Source organism: Protopterus annectens, chromosome 2.part1 (genome assembly GCF_019279795.1).
Source record: "Protopterus annectens isolate FY-2018-M chromosome 2.part1, PAN1.0, whole genome shotgun sequence".
Lineage (NCBI taxonomy): Eukaryota > Metazoa > Chordata > Ceratodontiformes > Protopteridae > Protopterus > Protopterus annectens.
In genome coordinates, this window is record NC_056729.1 from 1,333,566,727 (window position 1) to 1,333,589,488 (window position 22,762).

Consider the following 22,762-nt stretch of genomic DNA (forward strand, 5'->3'; position numbering starts at 1 on the left):
TCCTTATTTGTAAAGTAGGGAGACAGTTTTCCTTTATAGGCAGATAAGATGATAGTGAAAAATGAATTAAGGAGAGTCAAAATAAGTATAAAGAACATAGTACCTGGATTAAATGACGTTAGTGGTAAAACAACTAAGTATGCAAGAGAAATGTGTCTATGATAAAGTTTACTGGTGCAATGCTGACACCAAGTGGAGAATATAGGAATTTGCAATTGTTTCTGTGATAATAATATAATAGAAACTGGAATTAAATAACATTAGAAGAATAAATTGTGACAAGAGAACAATATATGAATCTTTGAAATGAAACAGCAAGATTTTTTTACTAAAAGAAATAACAGTGAATTAACTGTGGCATATGCAGTTTGGTATTTATGTTGTTACTATTGGAAAAATTATTTTGAAATCAGAAACTCGGCACGTAAAAATCTACTGCCCATCATTAGCGGACCGGAGTTCCGCTGTGGCGACCCCTAACCGGGAAAAGCCGAAAGACACAACATTTTGAAATCAGAAAAAACTGGCAGTTAACATTTTGAATAACTGTTTCCATTTTTTTTCTGTCCTGATTAATGCTGGATTGAAAGAAATAAATTTTTGTGACTTTTCTGATGTATAGGAGTCTAGTTTTATGGAGTCTGAAGTTTAAGGCATATCTAGCCTGAAAGGCAAAAGAAGCTTAGAGAACAAGAGGTGATATTAGTATGGCTGCAGTACTGGACAGCACTTAAGATTAGTTAGTTATTACCCTTAGCTGACCTGGATAGCCCCACTACGTTTGTAACCTCTTTTCAGGGAGGGACTTAAGGTGGCATTTATACTGATTAGGGTACATTTATTCAGGGCACTGTGGAAAATCTCCTGCAGTGTTTGATAAGTGTCACGGGACTTTTCACAGCTACCTGAGCTACCACCAAACTGGGCAGACAGGACCTCAGTTTAACATCTCATCCAAAAGACGACACACTGATGCTGCACTGCAATGACAGTAATAGAAAATGTATCCAGTCATTTAGGGTGGGAATAGAACCCACAGCCTTCTGATTTTCTAAAACCAGAGGGAACTGTGCTACCTGCTGAGCCACTCAGTGAAAGCCATCCACACCCAATACTGAAAAATGGAATACTTACCTTGTGCCCTTAAATGTAAAGACTTTCCTGTAGCCACTTTACTTGCCTGGTTATTAAAAGTATGTAAGTTAAAAAAACCTGCAAGAATGACACTGGGCCTTCTACAGCCTTAATGAGATCAACAGTCATTAAAAAGAAGCACCTTTTGACAGGTAATTTACCTGTTATGGAAACTGGAGATCAAGCCCTGAAGGTACCAATGACTTAACTACTTCCCTAGGAAGGCAGGGTTAGGAGATGGCTTAAGAGTAAAGGTGTTTACCTCACAGACACAAGGCACAGATTTTGATTCTTGGATTTCAAAAGGAAATTAGCTAGGTTTAAAAGGGCCCATTAGGGCAGCTTAGTACTTGCCTATGAACCTAAGAAGGTAACCAGACAAGAGATAAGTTGTATTACTGGAGGATACTCCCAGGGATACACTTACAGTCAGTGATTTCTAACAATCGTAAAGATTATCAGTGTTGTAACTTGTAACCCACAGTCAAGCAAGCAGACAAGTTTTGGAAGGGGTTGTAAGAGGAGATGACAAGATTACCACTTGCCCAAACTGTAAAAGATGAAAAATGGTTAACACAGGGAAGAGATGGCTATCAGGAATGACTTGAAGACACTGACTTTAGACAAAATGTGGTCAGCATGGATGAATGTCTGCTTTGTAATGGTTATTTTGGGTACATGCAATCAGCAGAACGTACTGGACTTCTTTCAGAGCATGAATTAGTTAGGGTCAGAACACGGGCTGCTTAGCAAAACACACCTAATACAGACTAACTGAAAAAAAAATTAATGCTGGTGGTTGATCAGGTTGCAAGTTCTTTACAGTTAATGTTCTTCATAATGGGAGAAACAAATGTCTCAGTGGTGCACTGACAGAACATCTGCCTGTATAACTGATAGCCCAAGGTTTAAAAAGCAGCTTGAACTCGGAGGGCCTGGCAATGAAAGGTAATCATATAGTTACTGAAGGCCTACTTGCAGGAATGACAACTTGTCAGAGGAGGCTGTGAGGTAGAGCCTTGCCAACAATACATGTCACTGTACTTGAATATATTATAACCCCTCTCACATTTAATAATGCCTCAAATGCACCTGGAACACTTCCTCAGTCATGAAAGCAACGGTCTCAGGAAACAACTAATTCGCATTTTGCTAAGGGAGTTGTGGGATGTAAACAGTAATTTTGCCTCCTTATAACAACTTCCATGCAGCTTACAAGATGACATTTTCTGTGTGCTATCCCCCACCCTCAGACTCACACTCCGTCAAATACTTATGTCTGAGACTCAGACGATGAACTTCACAATGTATTTCTGTAAAACAAAGAATCACTATATAAATTTATAAGTAGTTGCTATGGGGACTGTGGGTTTTAAACTGTAACTGATGCATCCATGTGGGTGTAAACTACCCAAGACATACCTCAATAGATGATATGAAAAGTGACATAATGGATCTCTCAGAATATGCATCACAGAAAGGTACGTCTACCTTCACCATGGAAGATGCGACAGTATGAACATAAAATGACTGACTTTAATTGGCTTTCTTTCTGGTATCATTTCAGAGGGCTCCAATAGCTGTCAGCATGGCAGGACATGGTCAAAAGGCTACATTGTTTAGCCAAGGATGGGCCTTTGAATATTGGCTAAAACTTTGTCCGGCTCCTTAGAGCCTTTCTTAGGCAATGACAAAAATGCAAAACTACCAACATAGTAAAAAAGTCTGCAAGCAACCTTAACATGTTACTTCTCTGCTCGGAGCCTAAACAAAAATCTCCACACCCTTCAAGTCCTCCTCAGTCTGTAGGATATAGACATCTGTGCCGTAACCTAGACTTGGTTTAAAGCCATAGAAAGTTCTCCAGAAATGCAAGGCTACAGTGCCATCCACATATTTAGACCAACAACAGCACAGTCTGGGACCAAAGGTGGAGGTGTCTCATCTACCTTAGCAACAAACAAACCTCCAGTCTGGTTAAACAGGATGATACCATGGAGCTTACCTATGTGCAATTCACAATACAAGGTCTCTCACCATATCATAGCTAGTTATAGGTCACCATCTATGCCCCTAGAGTCTCACACCTCTTACCTAAACCTACTGGAGGGACCTCACCATCCAACCAAACACCCTATTCATGGGTGACTTAAATTACCCCTCTATAAACTGGGAAATGTACACTGCCTCAAACTCACAGGCACAATGTTTCCTGGACTTTATTAACACAAACACCACAAACACATTTGAGCAGATCACTCCAGCAAGAGGATCAAACATACTGGATATGGTACTCATCAACATAAGAAAAGTATTATCCTAACTAACGCCACACACACACAAATCTCTAGTTACCACCCTACTAACAAGCTCCCCTGTATAGATGCCCATGATACTTGGACTCAAATGGTTTGGGGTACACGGCTAGGCTTGTAAGGACCCTAATGGTCATTAGCCTAGTAACAGCCTATGAACTAGACATGTAGTCCACAAGATTTATTAAGGAGCATAGCTCAAACCCCCAATTACCTCAACGCACTGTCTGGTTAAGTGACTTGGTCAAGGTTATACAGTAGGCAAATTAAGGTGGAAAGATTCAAACCCTGCACCCTTGGCACAGAAAGTAGCTCTTTAACATGTCAGAGCTTAAGTCCTCTTTGCTAACTGCCAGTGGTAATTATACAGTAAAGCCTTCTTGACAACCTCCATATATTTCTGTTGTAGTAAGTTAGTGTATGATTACTAAAACATTCTTATAGCATGTACATCTGCAGTATCTGTACAGTATAGCAACATCCACATCAAAACCCTGCAGACCACCACAACATTCCTACTCTCACTCACTCTCCTTCTGCAGCAGTATTGCTCCATATTGAAAATGCTGAATCCTCCCTTCAGTTATTCTGCCAATTTGGCATTCTTCCTACAGCAACCATCTGCTAGTAGGTTCACAGGTTAGTATCTGCTATTAGTACTACAGGTTATTTCAGCCAGAAATGCACAGTACCTCAGTTATCTCTAGTCTGCTCTGTATTATATAACCAGTAGCCTCCCTCTATCACCATATACCAGAGTCTCTAAAATGCCCACATTATACAAATGTATCAGATCTGAGTGATACTGCAAAAAAGAAAACAAACAAGGAGACAAAAAAGCCCCAAGTTATATCTATCAAATACCTGTGTCTTGCTAGGTATTCAACCTAAACGGGTCCACCTGAAGCAGACCAACTCCTCACAGATGCCTTGTCCTATCCGCTGTTATCCCTGATCTTCTGTTCAACTGAAATATGGGTCAAGTCCCACATTATTTATTTATTTATTTACCAGGAAATTCCGACTGGACATAGGTCCACTTTCTGCGGAGGCCGGGGAGAAAAGCTCTGCATTAAAAGATAAGACAATAAATGAAATACAGAGTACATAATACACAAATGAAGACAATAGTTATACATACAAATAATAATCATAGTCTGGAACAGAGTATTCTATATCTAGCCAGAAAGTAAGAAAGATGCTATTATGGGCATTTAGATAATCAAATAATCATTCTAATATATATACAGACGTACCCATAGAATAACGGAACAAACTGGAAGGGCTCAGAGGTATTCCAGGGGAAAACGGTAGCAGGGAGTATGAGAAGAGACAGACTGAGTATAGAAGTGATAGTCAGATGTAGGTAGTAGTAGTATGGCAGCTGGAGATGTAATAACTAGATGAGATGAAGGATGGTACATGAGGATGGGTAGTCAGATGTAGGTAGTAATGTGACAGGTGGAGATGTAATAACTAGTTGAGATGAAGACTGGTACATGAGGATGGGTAATCAGATGTAGGCAGTAATGTGACAGGTGGAGATGTAATAACTAGTTGAGGTGAAGGATGGTACATGAGGATGGGTAGTCAGCTGTAGGCAGTAATGTGACAGCTGGAGAAGTAATAACTAGTTGAGATGAAGGATGGTAAATGAGGATGGTGTAAGAGGGGGCAGAGAGATTGGGTATGGGAGGACATTAATCGTGATTGGTGCATGGACATAACCAGTGACGTTTTAGTGTGGCCTTGAAGTGTTTGCTTGATGGTAAGGTGGTTATAGTGCGGGTGGGGGGAGGGGGTGTTCCATTATCTGGATATTATGCTGGAGAAAAGCGCTTTCCCGGCTGACTTATTAGCTTTGGTTACTAGAAGCTGATTTTTACTACTGGAACAAATTGGTGCTGTAGTAGGACTGGAGCGGGTTTTAGAGGTATGGGATTTTAAGAGGAGAGTTTACTAATGAGTAACGAAAACTTGGTTAAGGTATAGAAGTTGAGGGAGTTCAAGCCAGTCAAGTTCCCTAAGTGAGATACAATGGTGGCTGAGATAAGATGCACCAGTGGCAAACTTGGCAATTTTGTTGTAGCAAATCTCTAGTCTAAGACTGGTGAGTATAGGAGAGGCATACAGTAAAGTGCAGATTAGGTGGGAATTGGCAACACAAGTTCTTGCTGTTCTGGGGAGGAATTGTTTGTTTCTGTACAATGCCCCTAGTTTTTGTGAACTTTTTTATGGTTAGGGAAATGTGAAAGTCAAATCTGAGGTTGTCATCAATCTCAACACCAAGTAGTTTGCTGTGTTCTGTTGGGGAGATGATGGTATTATCATTGGCTAAAATATTAAAGTGGGGGATGGTTAGGTTAGATTTTGTGGGTTGGAAGATAAGGAGTTTAGTTTTGTTAGGACTGAGTATTAACGGGGCATTAGATAGCCAGGTTTCTACAGAGGAAAAGGTTTCTTGTGTGACCTTATGGAGTTCAGGTATAGCTGGGGCTGAGCAGATGAGGGTGGAGTCATCTGCATACTGGATGAGTGAGGCCTGCTTGGTAGCTGTGAACAGATCATTTGTGAAGAATGGGAATAGCAGGGGACCAAGGATGGAGCTCTGGGATACACCAAGTGTAACAGGAAGTCGAGGAGATAGACCATTATGCCAAACAACGATTGTTGACATCCATTTAGGTAGCTATGAAACCAGTCAATATCGGATTGTGAAAAGGGTCGGTTAGTGAGAACAGAGATTAGCAGTTTGTGTGAAATCATGTCAAAGGCCTTGGAGAGATCCAGGAATATAGCACAGGAGAAAAGGCCATTATTTTTATTGTGATGGACAGTGTTAGTGAATGACAGCTGGGTGGCTGTAGTGCTGTGGTGTGGCCTGAAGCCATGTTGAGTGCTGAAAAGGAGGTTATTAACTATGAGGGAGTTTGAAACTTGAAAGTGGATACATTTCTCAAGTATCTTGGAAAAAGGAGAGAGGATGGCTATGGGGTGGTAGTTGGAGAGCTCAATAGAGGAGCATTCTTTATGGAGGAGAATGATATGGGATGCTTTCCACAATGTAGGAACACAGCATTCTAATAAGGACTGTTTAATCAAGATGGAAATTGTATAAGCTAGAGCTTTGGTTGCTATTTTTAGGCACTCGCAGGGGGGAATGTCAGCAGCAAACTTTGTGGGCTTAAGTTTTAGTACAAGTTTTTTTATGTAGAAGGTAGGTACTGGTGTGAGATTTGGGATGCATTGCTAGACTTAAAAAGGCCTTTGAGGTCATTAGCCTAGTAAACACCTATGAACCCTGTAGATCTGACAGCTAACCCCAAAAACCTTTTGATAAGTATGAATCACCTGCTTTAAACCAAAAAACAATCAACATCCTCGTTCCTCACTAATGAATCTCACTTCGCTTTCACAAAACTATTTAAAATCTTCTGTCTCTATCTATGCCCAATACAAATCATAACAAAACACACCACTACAATGGCAGAATATACATGTTTTGCCTACACAGCCTTCAGACTCCGAATTACTAGAAAATTAATGCTCAAATTCAAATGCTAAAGACCTCCATGGCTCAATCTATTAGGATAACACTGACATCCTAGTAACTTGTTATCCCCCTTAAGCTCTTAATATGAAAAAGTGTTACAGAAGGTAAGGTGTCTCATAAGCGGCCTAATCACATGCTTTAGCACCATGATTTTCAGAAGTCCAAGTCGTAACTGGTTTCCTAGCTACCTCTGCAAATATAAAAGAAAGGGGGCTTTAGCCTGCTGATCACAATTAACTACAAACAAAGGTGTTCCTCAGGATTGAACCTTGAATCTCATCTTAGTCTATTCATTAACTCTTTCGCCCATCCCACTATACAGAGCTAAGGGGATGCAATATGCCCAGTTTTTAACAATAAAGAACTTTACTACTATCTACTCAGAAAACAAACTGGCTCATATTTTTTTATTTATTTTTCCATTGTTGACTGTGTTTGTCCTAATAGGATCTCTTATATCCACCTGAGCTACCACCATCACCAGTAGATGGGACCTTTGTTTAACCTTTCATCAGAGCTACCCGGATCTATATTAAAATCACAAAAGTGAGCAAACTGATCGACACATAAATGTCGAACTCCAAATACAGAGAAGACAGCGAATCCGGAATGTCGAACGACCTTTTTTTGGCCAGCAGGGTGATCGTGGGGATGAGGAAATAAATCCTTTTCCCCTCTGTAGTGCGGTCTCGGAGTTGGTATATTTAAGTAAGGGGGGGTGGGGGTGCAGGGTGGCTTGCCCCCTGAAAAAATGATTTAAATAGCGTTTTGGTTTAGGTTTGTTATGTTGGGTTTACCTTAACTGTGTGGCACTGTTGCTTCCGGGAATACGTTCGACATTGTGATTTTCGCATTTCTTGTCCTTCGCTGTATTTGGAGTTTGACCTTTATATGTCGATCAGTTTGTATTCGCGAAAGTGAGCTTTCGCGATTTTAATATAGACCCGAGTTACCCTACTACTAAACAGACCTATATAAGCTTCCACCTTTACAGCACTATCTCCGTCTAGCTCAAAGATGATCTTTGATGATTCATCACGGTGTTCTGAGATCTACCAATCAGGGCACCTACATGCATGACCCACTTGAATACTTGTGCCGGGAAAAAGCAATTAGAAAGGTTGCTCCAGTAGGTCAGATAACATTCTTTCATTCCTAATAGTTTTAGTTTGACATATTGTTCACTTATTAAAATATATTCTTCTAATATTTATTTCATTCCTATTTCCATTCAAGAAGTCCAAACAAGAAGCTCTAGTCATCCCAAGCTCTCCTCATCTTGAAGAATGTGGACATCTCTGCAGTCACGGCATAGTTTAAAGCCACAGCAGCATCCTGACAATGCAAGGCTACAATGCTGTCAACACATTTAATAGAGCAACTGCACAGAGAGTGACTAAAGAAAAAGGCATCTCAATCTACATCGATAACAAGCATACCTCTCAGCTGGTTAAACATTAGGACTCGGTGGAGTTCCTCCACACCAAGATTACTATAGACAAAGTTCCAGACCATACCTAGCAAGCTACAGGTCACCCTCTATCTCCCATGAAACCCATAGCTCACACTTGGACCTATTGGAGACACTCATCACTAAACCAAATACTATACTCATGGAAGACTTTAATTATCCCTCTATAAACTGGGAATCCTACATGACCTCAAATTTGCAAGTACAGAGATTCCTAGACTTTGTTAATACAGGAACTCTGAACCAGCTAGTGCATTTACCTACTTAAGGTACAAACATACAGACCACAAAGCAGTCTCTATTGAAATGAGGATCAATTATGTAACCCTAGCAAACCCTGTAACAGTCAGAAACTACTCCAAAGCAAACTACCTTTTATTATGTTAAGATCTGTCTAAATTCCAAGCCCCTCCAAACCCAGACAACACAGCAGCCTATGAGGAATTATTCACAGAAGCTCTGTACATCCATGTCAGTGATTGGACAGAGGTTGCTATGCCTACCACACGTAAGCTCAAAACTAACTCATAAAACAAACCAACCTAGTGGAATTCAAAATTAACAGGTTGTACAATAAAAGAAAAAAGAAGGCATAGCTAATATTAGGAATCATAAGAGTAACAACGGTAACAACTCTCTCATCAAACTAAATAGACAACCAAGAGGAAATTTTGGGTAAAGATAGCATCCGCGGCCGAGAACCACCATAAGTCCTTCTTTAGCTATGTCCACAACCTCAAAGGCAGCACATGACAGTGTACCAAACTGTTTGTAAATGGAGCCATATTCATGGAGCCAGGAGATATAGCAAATCTTCTGGCCAACAACTTGAGCTCCAACTTTGTCCCCCTCTGACCCCCAGCCACACCTAGGAAATACCATCTAACATAACCTATTCAACTATAGGTAGTGAGACGGTTTTAGATGTACTCTCCAAGGCCAAGAATACAGTTTTGATGGTCTCAGATAATATTCCAGGATGCTTCCTAAATAGCCTGAAATATGACTTGTCAATGTCACTGGAGTCACTATTCAACCACAGCCTCTCACAGCTTTTGTGCCAAGAGAATGAAGGGCTGGAACAGTCACTCCTCTGCACAAGGATGGACTATCAATGGATCCCGGGAACTACAGACCCATTAGACAGACTAGTCTCATTTGCAAACACATGGGAAGAATTACCTGGAAATGATTAACAATGATACAGGAAACCTTCAGACACTGGACTCAGCACAGTTTGGTTTTGTCAAAGAAAGGTCATACCTACTGAAACTGCTAGACTTCTTTGAGAAGGTCACCAAGGTAATGGATGACTGCAAACTGTGCATAGTGCCTACCTTGACCTAGCTCAGGCATCTGATACAATACCACACTTGGGCAAAGGAAACAAACTCATGGAATCAGGCATAAATCCCTGTGTAGCTCACTGGACAGACAGCTGGCTCACAGACAGGACTTAAGAAGTGAAGACTGGAGAGACCATCTCCACAAAAAGGCCAGTCACCAGTGGAGTCCCATTGGGTTTTGTGCTGGGTCCACTTGTCTTTGGCATCTATTTTTATGAGGTCAAGGCCACTGTCAAGGGAGGTTGGCTTATAAAGTTTGCAAATTATTGCAAGCTACGAGTAATCAAGGAACCCCTCCCCCAAGATTCTAACAGCTTACAAGAAGGTTTAACGCAGACAGATGACTGCTGCCAAACCCACACCTTAAAAGTCAATGCCAAGAAATGCATAACAATAACTTCTGGAAACACATCCACTTACAGAAACTAGCTCAGTGATAAAGCACCCCTAAAAGTAGACACAGTAGTCAGGGACTTGGGGACTCATGTACGTAGTAACCTGGCTTTTGCCCAACATGTTTCTAAGGTTGTAAGAAAATCATTCTATGTCACTTAATTTCTAAGTGAGGGCATGGCATCTTGGATGCAGTCATTATGTCACTGTACTCAGACCTCATCAAAGCCATCATCGAGTTTAACTCCTTCTTTGGTATGTACTTGACCCGACAAATGCAGCGTCCACAGAGGTCCCTCAAAAACAATTACAGGGTGTAAACACAATGTTCTATACAGATCACCTCAAAGCTCTATCTCCGTACTCTGTTTCCTATAGACTGATGAGAAGGCCCCAGTGGTCATTAGCCTAGTATGCACCTATGAACATTTGTTCTTCTGGCTGCTTCCCAAATGCACCACTGTGACATCTACACAGATATCCTTCACAAACAAACATGCCTCTGTCTGCTTCTCTTTGCATTCTGCTACCAACATAAAACCCACACACCTCTTCCCTTCCTAAATTAGTGGCCCTTCTCTCGTGAAATCTGTACTCCTCCAAAAGCCATCTTAAAGAAGAAAAGAACAAAAATGTGATGTAATTACCACCACAACGACCACATTGGGAACTTCTGGAGCACACACCCGCAGTACATTCACTTTAATATGTCCCTCACTGAATTCAAAATAAACTTGAAAGCACATTTTTCCACGGACACAGAGCATATAAGCTTTAAGTACTCATCACAATACACCAAACAAATCTGCCTTCCTCTTTCTCCCCGTACTACACCCGTTCCCCATGCCAAAATTCACCTACATTCTCTGGTTTCCATTATCACCCCCCTCCCCATTGCTGGTCTGATGATTTCACTTATAAGGTTAACAACTTCCTTCTCAGGTATATTACCTGCTTTTGACCCAGCTTATAGCCATCACAGATGTTGACACTGTTCTTTTTCACAAACTTTTTGAACTCTCACTGTATATTATCACTGTCACTGTTTGTTTATTTAACATTTGTTAATCAAGTATGTGAATTGTTCCAAATACCCTTTATGTCCACAAATCAAGTCATATAAGCAGCAAAGTCAGCAAAATGTACAGTCACTAGTACACTGACAGACTGGGATGAGGTTCTATCATTACTGCCACAGTATGGTGAGTAAGGGACATAAAACAGAAAATGCAATGGCAGCATAAATAACACAAAACAGACATCCTATTAGAAAGCAACTAATTTCTGCAGCATCTGAAACAGATTGTAACACTGAACAATAAATGATTACAATTTTACTTATTCTACTCTGCTTGTTCTGGCATTGCATTTACCTATAAATCTGGACATTGATCTGCTTTAAATTGCTTAATATTGTGCTTAACCTTCCAACCCACTAAATCTAACCCAATTATCCCCCACTTTAATATTCTAGCCAAAGACAATACCGTCATCTTCTCAACAGAACACACCAAACTACTTGGTGTTGAGACTGATGGTAATCTCAGATTTGACACTCTCATTTCTCTTACCATAAAAAAGGTTCACAAAAAAACAGGTGCATTGTACAGAAACAAACAATTCCTTACCAAGACAGCCAGAATTTCTGCTGCCAATTCCCACCTAATCTCCACTTTACTCTACGCCTCTCCTATACTTACCTACCTTAGACAAACAGACCTAAACTAGCTCAAGACTTGCTACAATAAAATTGGTAAGTTTGCCACTGGTGCATCTTATTGCAGCCACCACTGTGTCTCACTTAGAGAACTTAACTGGTTTAACTCCCTCAACTTCTTCACCTGAATCAACTCTCCCTTGATCAAAAGTTAGTAAACCATCCTCTTAAAGTCCCATCCCTTCAAAACCTTCTCCAGCCCTACGGCTCCGCTAGACTTCTATGCTCCAGCAGCAAAACTCTACTTCTACTGACCAAACCCAAGAACTCATCAGGAGAATCACTATTCTCCTGCGTCATATCCAGATTATGGAACACCCCCTCCCATACCACACTACCTTCTTGCAATCACTTCAAGACTGCACTAAAAACTCACTTAAAAGTCTCTGGTTATGCCCATGCACCAATCCCGACTAGTAACCCTCCTTTTACTTCTCCTTCCTCCCCCGTCCCCTAGCCACCCTGCCTCATACCATCTGATCATTGCATTCCTTCATCTGCAGGCTCTGGCTCACCCTTTACCCTCCCCTTCCCTCCTCACTCAATCTCTCAGACCTCTTATAACATGCTTAACTACCTCAACTCCAAATACATATCCAACTGACTTACACCTAGCTTCCTCTTACTGCCATGTATACTACTCACTCAGTCTCCTCTCTTACTCCTCTGTCTTGCCCTTCCATCCCATTAGCCCTTCTAGCTTGTTCCACCTTTGTGTGGAGCTTCTGCTTTATATCTGCTTGAGTTTAGTGCAATATTTGTATACAAGATATAGGTTTATGAGTTTAGAACAGTATCCGTTTGAGTTTGATGGTGTGAATGACTTGAAATGTACCTTACTGGACTATATGAAGACAGACTTGACTGAGCTCTCTGAATATGCATCATAGGCAGGTATGTCCCTAGCCTTGAGCAGCATACTACCTTCAACTAAGATGATACCACAATAGAAAAAAAAATGATTAATTTTACCAATTAGCTTAGTTTCTGGTGTCATTCTAAGGGGATGCAGTACCTGTCATCCTGGGATGACATGGTACATAGACCACCATACTGCTTTGCCTCAGATGGTCTTCATCTGCCACCTTTGGGATTTCAGTTACTGGCTAAGGCCCTTGCCTCCCCTATATTGACTTTTTCAGGCAATACCACAACAACAAAATTCCCGATGTAAAATATCTTCAAGAAGCAACCTCAAGGTTATGCTGCTAAAAGCTGGGAGTCTAAACCTAAAACTGCACTCATTGGAAGCAGCCCTCACCTTATAAGATGCTGACATCTGTGCAGTCACAGAGACTTGGTTTAAGGCCACGGAAAGCACCCCAGCCATACCGGGTTATAATGGCTTCCACACAGTCTGACCACAAACTGAAAGTGCGAGAACTAAAGGGGGTGGAGGATCAATATTCATCAAAAATGAATAAACCTGTAGATTGTTTAAACAAAATGTTTTCCTTGAACTAATCCAGGTCCAGTTGACTGTAGGTAAGACCCCTCTCCAAGTTATTGCCAGTTACAGGACCCCCTCCATGTACCAGGATACCCACACTGCATACTTGGATCTACTTGACTCACTCAAGATACAACCAAACACCCTGGTTTTATGTGACTTTAACTACCCATCCATAGACTGGGTAAATTACATGTGCACTAACACACTTGCCCAAAGGTTCTTGGACTTCATCAACTCCAGTGCCTTGGACCACTTGGTTGACACCCCCACAAGGGGGCCAAAAATTCTGGATCTGGTGGTCACTAATATGGGAGATTGTTGCAGCACCCCATGTGTACGTCCCTCCCTAGTAAAGTCTGATCATAAATCAGTCTCATTAGAAGTAACATTAATATCTGCCCCCCCCATTAAAACAAATTACTGCCCAAATATGTGACGGCATCAATAGCTTCACAGCCCTCAAAGCCCCTGCCCTTACTGATGGCATGGACACCTATTATTGGGATTTACACCAATACCTGATAAGACCAAAGGAAGATCCTCAAGAAAGAGCAAGCTGGTCTGATGGACATCTGCCATTAACAGGTTATACAATAAGAGAAAGAAATTGCTGTCCAAGAGCAAGAATGAATGGTCTCTGAATTGGAAGCATTCCCTCCTCGGCTTAAACAAGAAAATAAGACACCTTGTAAGGCATTCTAAAGCTAACTATAAATCCAAATTAGCATACTTCGCTAAGGATAACCTTAAGGCCTTTAACTACATAAGAAACCTTAACGGAAAATTCCAGATCTGCGCAGAACTGATTGTTAGTGGCACCATACATACTGAACTCACAGGCATAGCCAACCTACTAGCTGACAGGTTCATTGAAAACTTCACCCCCCGTCCCCACCACATATCCCCAAAGCATACCTACCACCTACCCTCCACCTAGTATCTCAAAGCAAAAGGTCGTAAATGCTCTCTCCAAACCTAAAAACAGCCTCAATGGGATCTGATAATATCACAGGCTGTGTTCTAAATGGATTACAACAGAAACTAGCTGCACCACTGGGTACTCTTTTTCACTACAGTCTAAGCACTGGTTTTGTACCTGCTGAATGGAAAACCGCAACAGTCTTCCTGTTACATAAAGGAGCTGCCTCCACTGACCCTGGGAACTATAGACCCTTATGCCTAACCAGCCTAATCTGCAAGGGCTATGGAAAGAATAATCATGGCCCTTAACAACAAAGATATAAGAGACCTCCAAATGCTTGATCCAACCCAGTTTGGCTTTGTTAAAGGGAGATCCTGCCTCTTGAACTTGTGGACTTCTTCGAGACAGTCACCAAAGCCCTGGATGAAGGCAAATCCATGCATATGGCCTACATGGACCTGGCCAAGGCCTCTGACACTATTCCCCATTCAGGCATCATTGATAAACTCACCCAGTTGGAGATCAAGCCATATATTGACAGGTGGGTTGTAAACTGGCTCACTGATAAAATGCACAGATTCAAAACAGGTGACTCTGCCTCCACCAACAGATCCAGTGGTGTTCCACAGGGATCAGTACTGGGGCCCCCATTTGGAATCTACTTCTCAGATGTACAGGCTAAAACATAAGGCCTATGGCTGACAAAGCAGTCATCGAGTCCCCAAATGATGTTAATATCCAACAAGAGGGACTTGCATAGAAAATGACTGGTGCCAAAGTGATGGGCTAAAACGCAATGCAAAAAAATGCATTGTCATCCCCTTCGGCATGGACAATGTCCCCAAAGATTACCACATTAATAGCAACACTCTAAGCACGCAATCAGTAGTAACAGATTTGGGCACACAAGTTGACAGCAACCTTTCCTTTGACCACCACACCCTCCACAGTGGTAAGAAAGGCTTTCTATATCACCCACCTCATAAGTAAGGGCACTGCATCCAGAACACCTGCTCTCCTCACTTATCATGCCAGTAATGGAGTACAATGCTACCTTTAGTATGTACAGTACCTAACAGGCACCTGCAGCAACTGGAAAGACCTCAAAATTTTCTTACAAAGAAAATTCAAGGTATTCAGTATATGTCATACGTTGACAGACTGATATCACTGTCACTATACTCCGTGTCTTACAGACTACTCAGAAGAGACCTCTGCCTTGCATATAAAGCAACCCCAAATCCTACTCTAATGGAAATAGTGCACATTCATAAATCAAATGTTACACGATGCATTCGCTCTAGGGAAATCAACCTAGTATGTGACATCAACAGGACTTGCTGGCGTGACAGATACGTCTCACAGATGTTACTTCTCCTCTGAAATAAACTTCTAATTCAGGTGACATAGAGCCCCTTGCTGACCCAATTTAAGTGTAATTTGGATGACTGCATGGGAAACAGTAAATTCATCCCTGGAGTTTCACCTCTGTCCTGTTGGACAGGGGCAGTAGTTGTTGACTTAGTTCCGCTTAATACCTTGATATTCTTGGGAACATGGGATGTACTTTGGCTAGGCTTGTAAGGGCTGTAGGGCCATTAGCCTAGTAACCTCATATGATCCTATGAACCAAATTGGACAGTCCGGTTCAAAACATGAATAAAACCTACTTAGAAGTACTCCCAAATCCATATGAGCCACACTATGAAAGTAGAATGATAAGGGTGAAGGGGCTGGAGTTGAAAAGGGGACCCTTTCTCACACTGTCCTCAAGACAGCCCCCTGCTTAGCTAAAGAAGGACAAGAATGTACATGGAAGCCCAGAGAGAAATGATCCAAAAGCAAAGAGAGTCTCAGTGGCTCAAAAGGAAGCACCCATGCCTTGGGCTGGAAGATCATAAGGCTGCAGTTTCTATTCCCACTCCAAGTGACTGGATTCATTTTCAAATTACTGACACTGCACTTTCAGGTGAGACATCAAACCAAGGTCCCATCTTCTAGATTTATGGTAGCTGAGGTGGATGTAAAAGATCCCATAGCACTTATCAAAACAGGACTAGGCTAGTTCCCCATTGCCCTGACCAAATTTTCCCCAGAAGTATAAATACCACCTCAAGTATCCTTTGAAAAGAAGCCACTAGCCTTATGGGACTAACCCACTCAACAAAAGATAAATTAATAAATAAACAAAACAAAATAACAAAAAAATATAAAAATATGTTAACATAATGTATACATAAATTTATATAGAGTAACACAGCACCTTTAGTCAACTCAGTACATTATTAGAATGAAACCAGCAGCAGAAAAGTGTAAGCACAAAAGTTAAAAAATGCAAGATGACAAAGGACAGCTACAGAAAAAACAATATAAGAGAGGAAGTTATAATTAATAATCAAGACAGTCTGATATAGAGTTTATAGCTAGGTAGCTAAACATCTTCAGACTGTTTCAGTGTATGTGTGTGTGTGTGTGTATGTGTTTGTGGGTGTCCCTGTCCTGCAATGCGGGTGTCTCTGTCCTACAATGGACCTGAGGCTCATCCAAAATTAGTTTATAGGTTCACAGGTTTATATTAAGCAATCGATCTAGAAGTCCACTAAAAGCCTTTAACAGCAGTTTACCTATTTCCTCTGTCCATAAAGGACTATGGGAACTAAAGCCAATGTGAATTTACAGTTATCCATCCATTTGACCTAGTTTAAAGACAGAGAGGGAGCTACGCTGTTTAACATGGAGTGGAAGCTTATATACTTTTGGAGCGAAACCTGTCTTGCCAGCGCATTTTATATTATGAAGTAGGCTTAGATCTCTACAGCAGGTATTTGTTGTGTTTTCAGCTTGTAGATGTGTAGAAGGTCAAGTAGGACAGGGTCATTGGTACCTTGTAGGGTAGGCAGAGATCCTGATGCATAAGTATATACGAGAAAAAACAGGTGATAGAATTTGTAGATGCTCTAATAAGCTTAAGGAGTTCATACCAATGATTTTTTTTGATGAGCAAACATTGTGTTTTTCCTAGATGGACCATATGCTTGGATAGATACATGACAAAGGGGCTGTAGTTCTCGGCCTTATACTCACTAAATACAAGGACAGGCTCTGGTTTCCCGGAGACCCTGAATAGGATAAAGGGAGTATCTGAGAATAAATAAACAAATTAATGACAGACTCAAATTTAACTCCATGGTAGAAATTTCTTAACAACCTTTAATTTCAAATAATCAGACAACGTGTACTTAGTCAATCGAAGCAGTCAAGTAATTTGTTGGCATTGTTGAAGAGAGGATATTATCATCACATTTAATTTAGTACCAAAACACCCCCAGTAGTTATCATACTGAAACTGTCAAACAATTTAGAGGACTGGGCTGGAGGAGAACCGAAGAACAGTAAGATTGGGAGGTGCTTCTTTGCAGGCTGTATGACACAGTGGTTAAACAGACGAGTCCTACAATCCGCATTTAGATACTGTATAACAAAAACAAGACCTTTCCTGAACCAAAAGCTCAAATTCATTCCGAAATGCAGGCATTCATGACTATTTGATGATAGCCAAAAAGCAAAGGCAAAAGTCAAAATGCAAAAGTAAATAAATAAATAAATAAATAAAATAAAAAAAAGATAAAGAATAGATGCACAAAGAAGCATTAGAATTCAGGAAGTAATAGCAGTTTGTCAGTGTAGAGAATTAAGGCTATGCGCTGTTAATGAGCTGCTTCCCGCTGTCCAGGGTTTGAGTCTCTCTGACTCCATTTGCCTAATGTGCAACTCTTAGCTGGTCACTTAACCAGACAATGCTTTGAGCCAAATGGAATATTGGCCAATGATCCTCAGTGGTCTCCTGGACTACATGCCTAATAACTACATATGATCATAAGCCTAAATAAGAAAGAGAAACAATAAAATGGATCCATAGCAATTAATCTCGTCTTGCATTTCAATCAATTAAAATTGGTGAGAGAGTTAAGGCTATGAGCTGGAGTTCCTACAGTATAGGGTTTGATTCCCTCGGCCCTCCTTTGCTTACTCTGTGATCAGAAACAACACTAGGTTCCACACTTGTCCCCTGTACTGCAAGTGCAGTAACTACCCACAAACCTGTCAAATCTAAAACTCAGTCTCTTGAAAAGTAAAATAGCAGTAAAGAACAGTGTCAAAGAACAGTCATACAAACTAACAAAATATTTCTGCATGGAAGCTGCAACCTCCTTGCATCTACATCACTGATTTCTAAATATCTGTTGTATTTTTACTTGACTGTTAACCATGCAAGCCCACTGGACATTAATATCCCTAAGGGTAGAGTTTGCTGTTTTTTTTTCTCAGTAATACTATTGTATGAAAAACAGATTAAAAAAAATGATTTTCTTATTAAAAAAAAAATCACCAAAAATTATCCCTGATATGCAGAAGAGCTGTTCCATAGTTTATGCACCACATATCGTTGTGGAAAGGTAAAGTTAAAAACATTGAAAATCACTTTAAAAACAACTTACTTCTTAGTTTCTTAAACATCTTACCTTTTTTCTTTAGTCTGAGTCACTCAACTTCAGGGTCAGTATACAGAATTGAACTCTGCACCTTCAAGAAAGTAGAACCAGATGGAATTAGTTATTGACAGTCCAACTGTTCACCAAGACAGGAACAATTCATCAAGTGTTGACAAAATGAAATGTGGAGAATCAACACAACAAATATTACAACATGTGCAACACATAATCTGTACCCTTACAGTTACATCTGTGATGATAAGCACGGTTGTAATTCATTCCTTATAAGGAGGTCACTGAATGAGGGTGAGGGTCGTTAATCAGTACACCAGCAATCAGATGATAATAAACCAGTTTACTTATAAGCAGGACCAGCAGAGCAGATTTAATTGCATTTATTTCCCTACGTAACAGTGTTTAATGCACAAAGTAAGAAACATAATGAAAAAGACTAATACTGAAGTAAATATATCAATGACATCAGAACTAATACTGAAGTAAATATATCAATGACATCAGAACTAATACTGAAGTAAATATATCAATGACATCAGTACTAATACTGAAGTAAATATATCAATGACATCAGAACTAATAATTAAGTAAATATATCAATGACATCAGAACTAATACTGAAGTGAATATATCAATGACATCAGAACTAATAATGAAGTAAATATATCAATGACATCAGAACTAATACTGAATTTAATATATCAATGACATCAGAACTAATAATGAAGTAAATATATCAATGACATCAGAACTAATAATGAAGTAAATATATCAATGACATCAGAACTAATAATGAAGTAAATATATCAATGACATCAGAACTAATACTGAAATAAATATATCAATGACATCAGAACTAAGAATGAAGTAAATATATCAATGACATCAGAACTGTCACATTGCATGATCTACACCAAATAGAACATTTTTAGCCACATCCTAATCCAAGAAATGCAGACAGCAAATCCATGGAGCTTATTTTATTAGTAAAATAAAAATAACCAAATGGGTAACTCCATTTTTCATACATCTCATTATCCCTTTACAGCATCTACCCCCTTTCTACACAACAAACCTTTCTACCGCTCCTCCTCTGCAATTACCTTCCTACCTTTAATCCCCACTTTACATTTCAATTTTTGTCTCACCTTCCTACGTTATCCATCTCTTTCAGATACTCTTCACCACTACCTTATAACCAGTTTCTCTGTCAGTAGGTATCCTATTATTCTTAGTCCGACTGTGCTTGACACATCAGCTATACAATGCCTCTCTCCCTTTTCTATCTTTAACTGCTACCTACAAAGTGAGTAAAGTTTCACACTCCTGAAACATATACCATTATCATCCTAACAAATAAATGTGCTTTCAGTACACTGGCTCATGAATGCAGATACAAAGGTTTAAACATGTTTTGTCCATATGTGGCCTTTTCAGTACACCATAAGTGTAAACAAGCTTTTCACCAGTTATTTAAGTTTATAAAAATGGCACTGCATACTGATAAAGGGCAATTAAAACTAAAATGGTATAAATTAAATAAATCTGAATAATCTGCATCATGTCAGTAAACTTTGTAACTATGTGTGGCCATACTGCAAAACCTCTCTGAATAATCTGTCATGTCAGTAAACTTTGTAACTATGTGTGGCCATACTGCAAAACCTCTCTGAATAATCTGTGTTATGTCAGTAAACTTTGTAACTATGTGCAGCCGTACTACAAAACTGATCTGAATAATCTGTCATGTCAGTAAACTTTGTAACTATGTGCAGCCGTACTACAAAATTGATCTGAATAATCTGTCATGTCAGTAAACTTTGTAACTATGTGTAGCCATACTGCAAAACCTCTCTGAATAATCTGTGTCATGTCAGTAAACTTTGTAACTATGTGTAGCTGTACAGCAAAACCTCTCTGAATAATCTGTGTCGTCAGTAAACTTTGTAACTATGTGTAGCCGCACTACAAAACTGATCTGAATAATCTGTATCATGTCAGTAAACTTTGTAGCTATGTGTAGCCATACTGCAAAACCTCTCTGAATAATCTGTGTCATGTCAGTAAAATTTGTAACTATGTGTTTACATGTTAATCTTGGTATAAAGCATCAGTGATGTGTAACAGCCTCCCATTCCACGTAAACATTGAAAAGGCATTAGATTGTCAGCAATCACTATACTGTCAACTACGTACCAAACAATGAAATGGTTCTAATGCAACAGCTGTCCTATCCCATCCATCCATTCGCAACCCCTTTTCCATTTTCTGTACATGGAGTTGAGGTGTCACTTCAACAGTGACAATCATCCGGAGCCAAAATTCACATCACTGGGTGGCTAGTCCTGCCACGGCTGTTCTTCCATACCACACACTCTAACACCCATGTCCAATTTAGACAATTCACCTACCTAATGTCTTTGTAATGTGGGAGGAAACTGGAGCACCTAGAGAAAACTCATGCAAGCACAGGGAGGACATGCAGATACTGTAGAGAATGCACTCTAGCCAAGAATCAAACCAGAGAACTTCTTGCTGTGAGGCAAAAGAGCTGTCTGCTGCACCACTGCACTGCCTTCTGCCACTGTGCTGCCCTTCCATACCTCCACTCATTTATCAACCATGGTCTTATTTTATTATAATGGCATTACTTCTTTACAAATGTTACCACAAACAGCTCAGGTTATGGCTATAAAGGGTCCATACATACCTAAATTAGGCTAAACATTAATCAGACCAGCCTGCTTCAGAAAGTATATGTCATTGTAGCCCCCAAAAAGGCAAGTACAGTATAAACAGCTACATTCAGATTTGAAAATACAGACAGACAGCAAGCAAGTGCACAATGACAGGGTTAGACTAGCTGTAGAAATACCTGCAGTATCATGCATGTTTCTTAATATTGGAAATACCTGCAGTATCATGCATGTTTCTTAATATTGGAAATACCTGCAGTATCATGCATGTTTCTTAATATTGGAAATACCTGCAGTATCATGCATGTTTCTTAATATTGGAAATACCTGCAGTATCATGCATGTTTCTTAATATTGGAAATACCTGCAGTATCATGCATGTTTCTTAATACTGGAAATACCTGCAGTATCATGCATGTTTCTTAATATTGGAAATACCTGCAGTATCATGCATGTTTCTTAATACTGGAAATACCTGCAGTATCATGCATGTTTCTTAATATTGGAAATACCTGCAGTATCATGCATGTTTCTTAATATTGGAAATACCTGCAGTATCATGCATGTTTCTTAATATTGGAAATACCTGCAGTATCATGCATGTTTCTTAATATTGGAAATACCTGCAGTATCATGCATGTTTCTTAATATTGGAAATACCTGCAGTATCATGCATGTTTCTTAATATTGGAAATACCTGCAGTATCATGCATGTTTCTTAATATTACTGCGTCATACACAAAATACAAACACAGACAAAAAAATCAGAAAGAAACACAACAATATGTTTGAAGACTGCTATGCCTACAGCATCCTTTTATTTTCTCTGACTGGTACCAAAGCTGCAGATTTTGCTTGACACCTAGTTTACTTCATTGTTTCTATGGCAAGGGGATGCTCCACTTATTTTCATGGTCCTGTATCTGAAGTCAGCACTGCTTCTTGTAGCTGTATCATATATATATATATATATATATATATATGTATATACTTGTCTGGCGGATGGAGCAAAGGCTTAAGGCTGTGAGCTGTAGCTTTTATGGTACAGGTTATATTCCCTCAGCTCTTCTTTGCCCTTTGAATGTCCTTGCGTAAGTCATCTAACTAGATGGTGCTTCCATGTCATTCCTAAGAAGGAATGTGTATTCAGTGGGTCTATGTGATTAAGAAACGGGTATTATTATTACTACTACTACTACATATTTCACATTCTCTGAGTAAAAAGTATAAAAAAAAAAAATCATCCAATTACCA

At 39.8% G+C, this 22,762-nt stretch overlaps 1 protein-coding gene across 1 annotated transcript in view; it reads right to left on the reverse strand.

The window, feature by feature from the left end:
• H6PD (hexose-6-phosphate dehydrogenase/glucose 1-dehydrogenase) overlaps positions 1–22,762 on the reverse strand; it is a 604,336-nt gene that overhangs the window by 283,972 nt on the left and 297,602 nt on the right. The window contains exon 2 of the mRNA XM_044062799.1: positions 18,828–18,888. The gene's annotated coding sequence lies outside the window, so the exon portion shown is untranslated. The remainder of the gene's footprint in view (positions 1–18,827; positions 18,889–22,762) is intronic.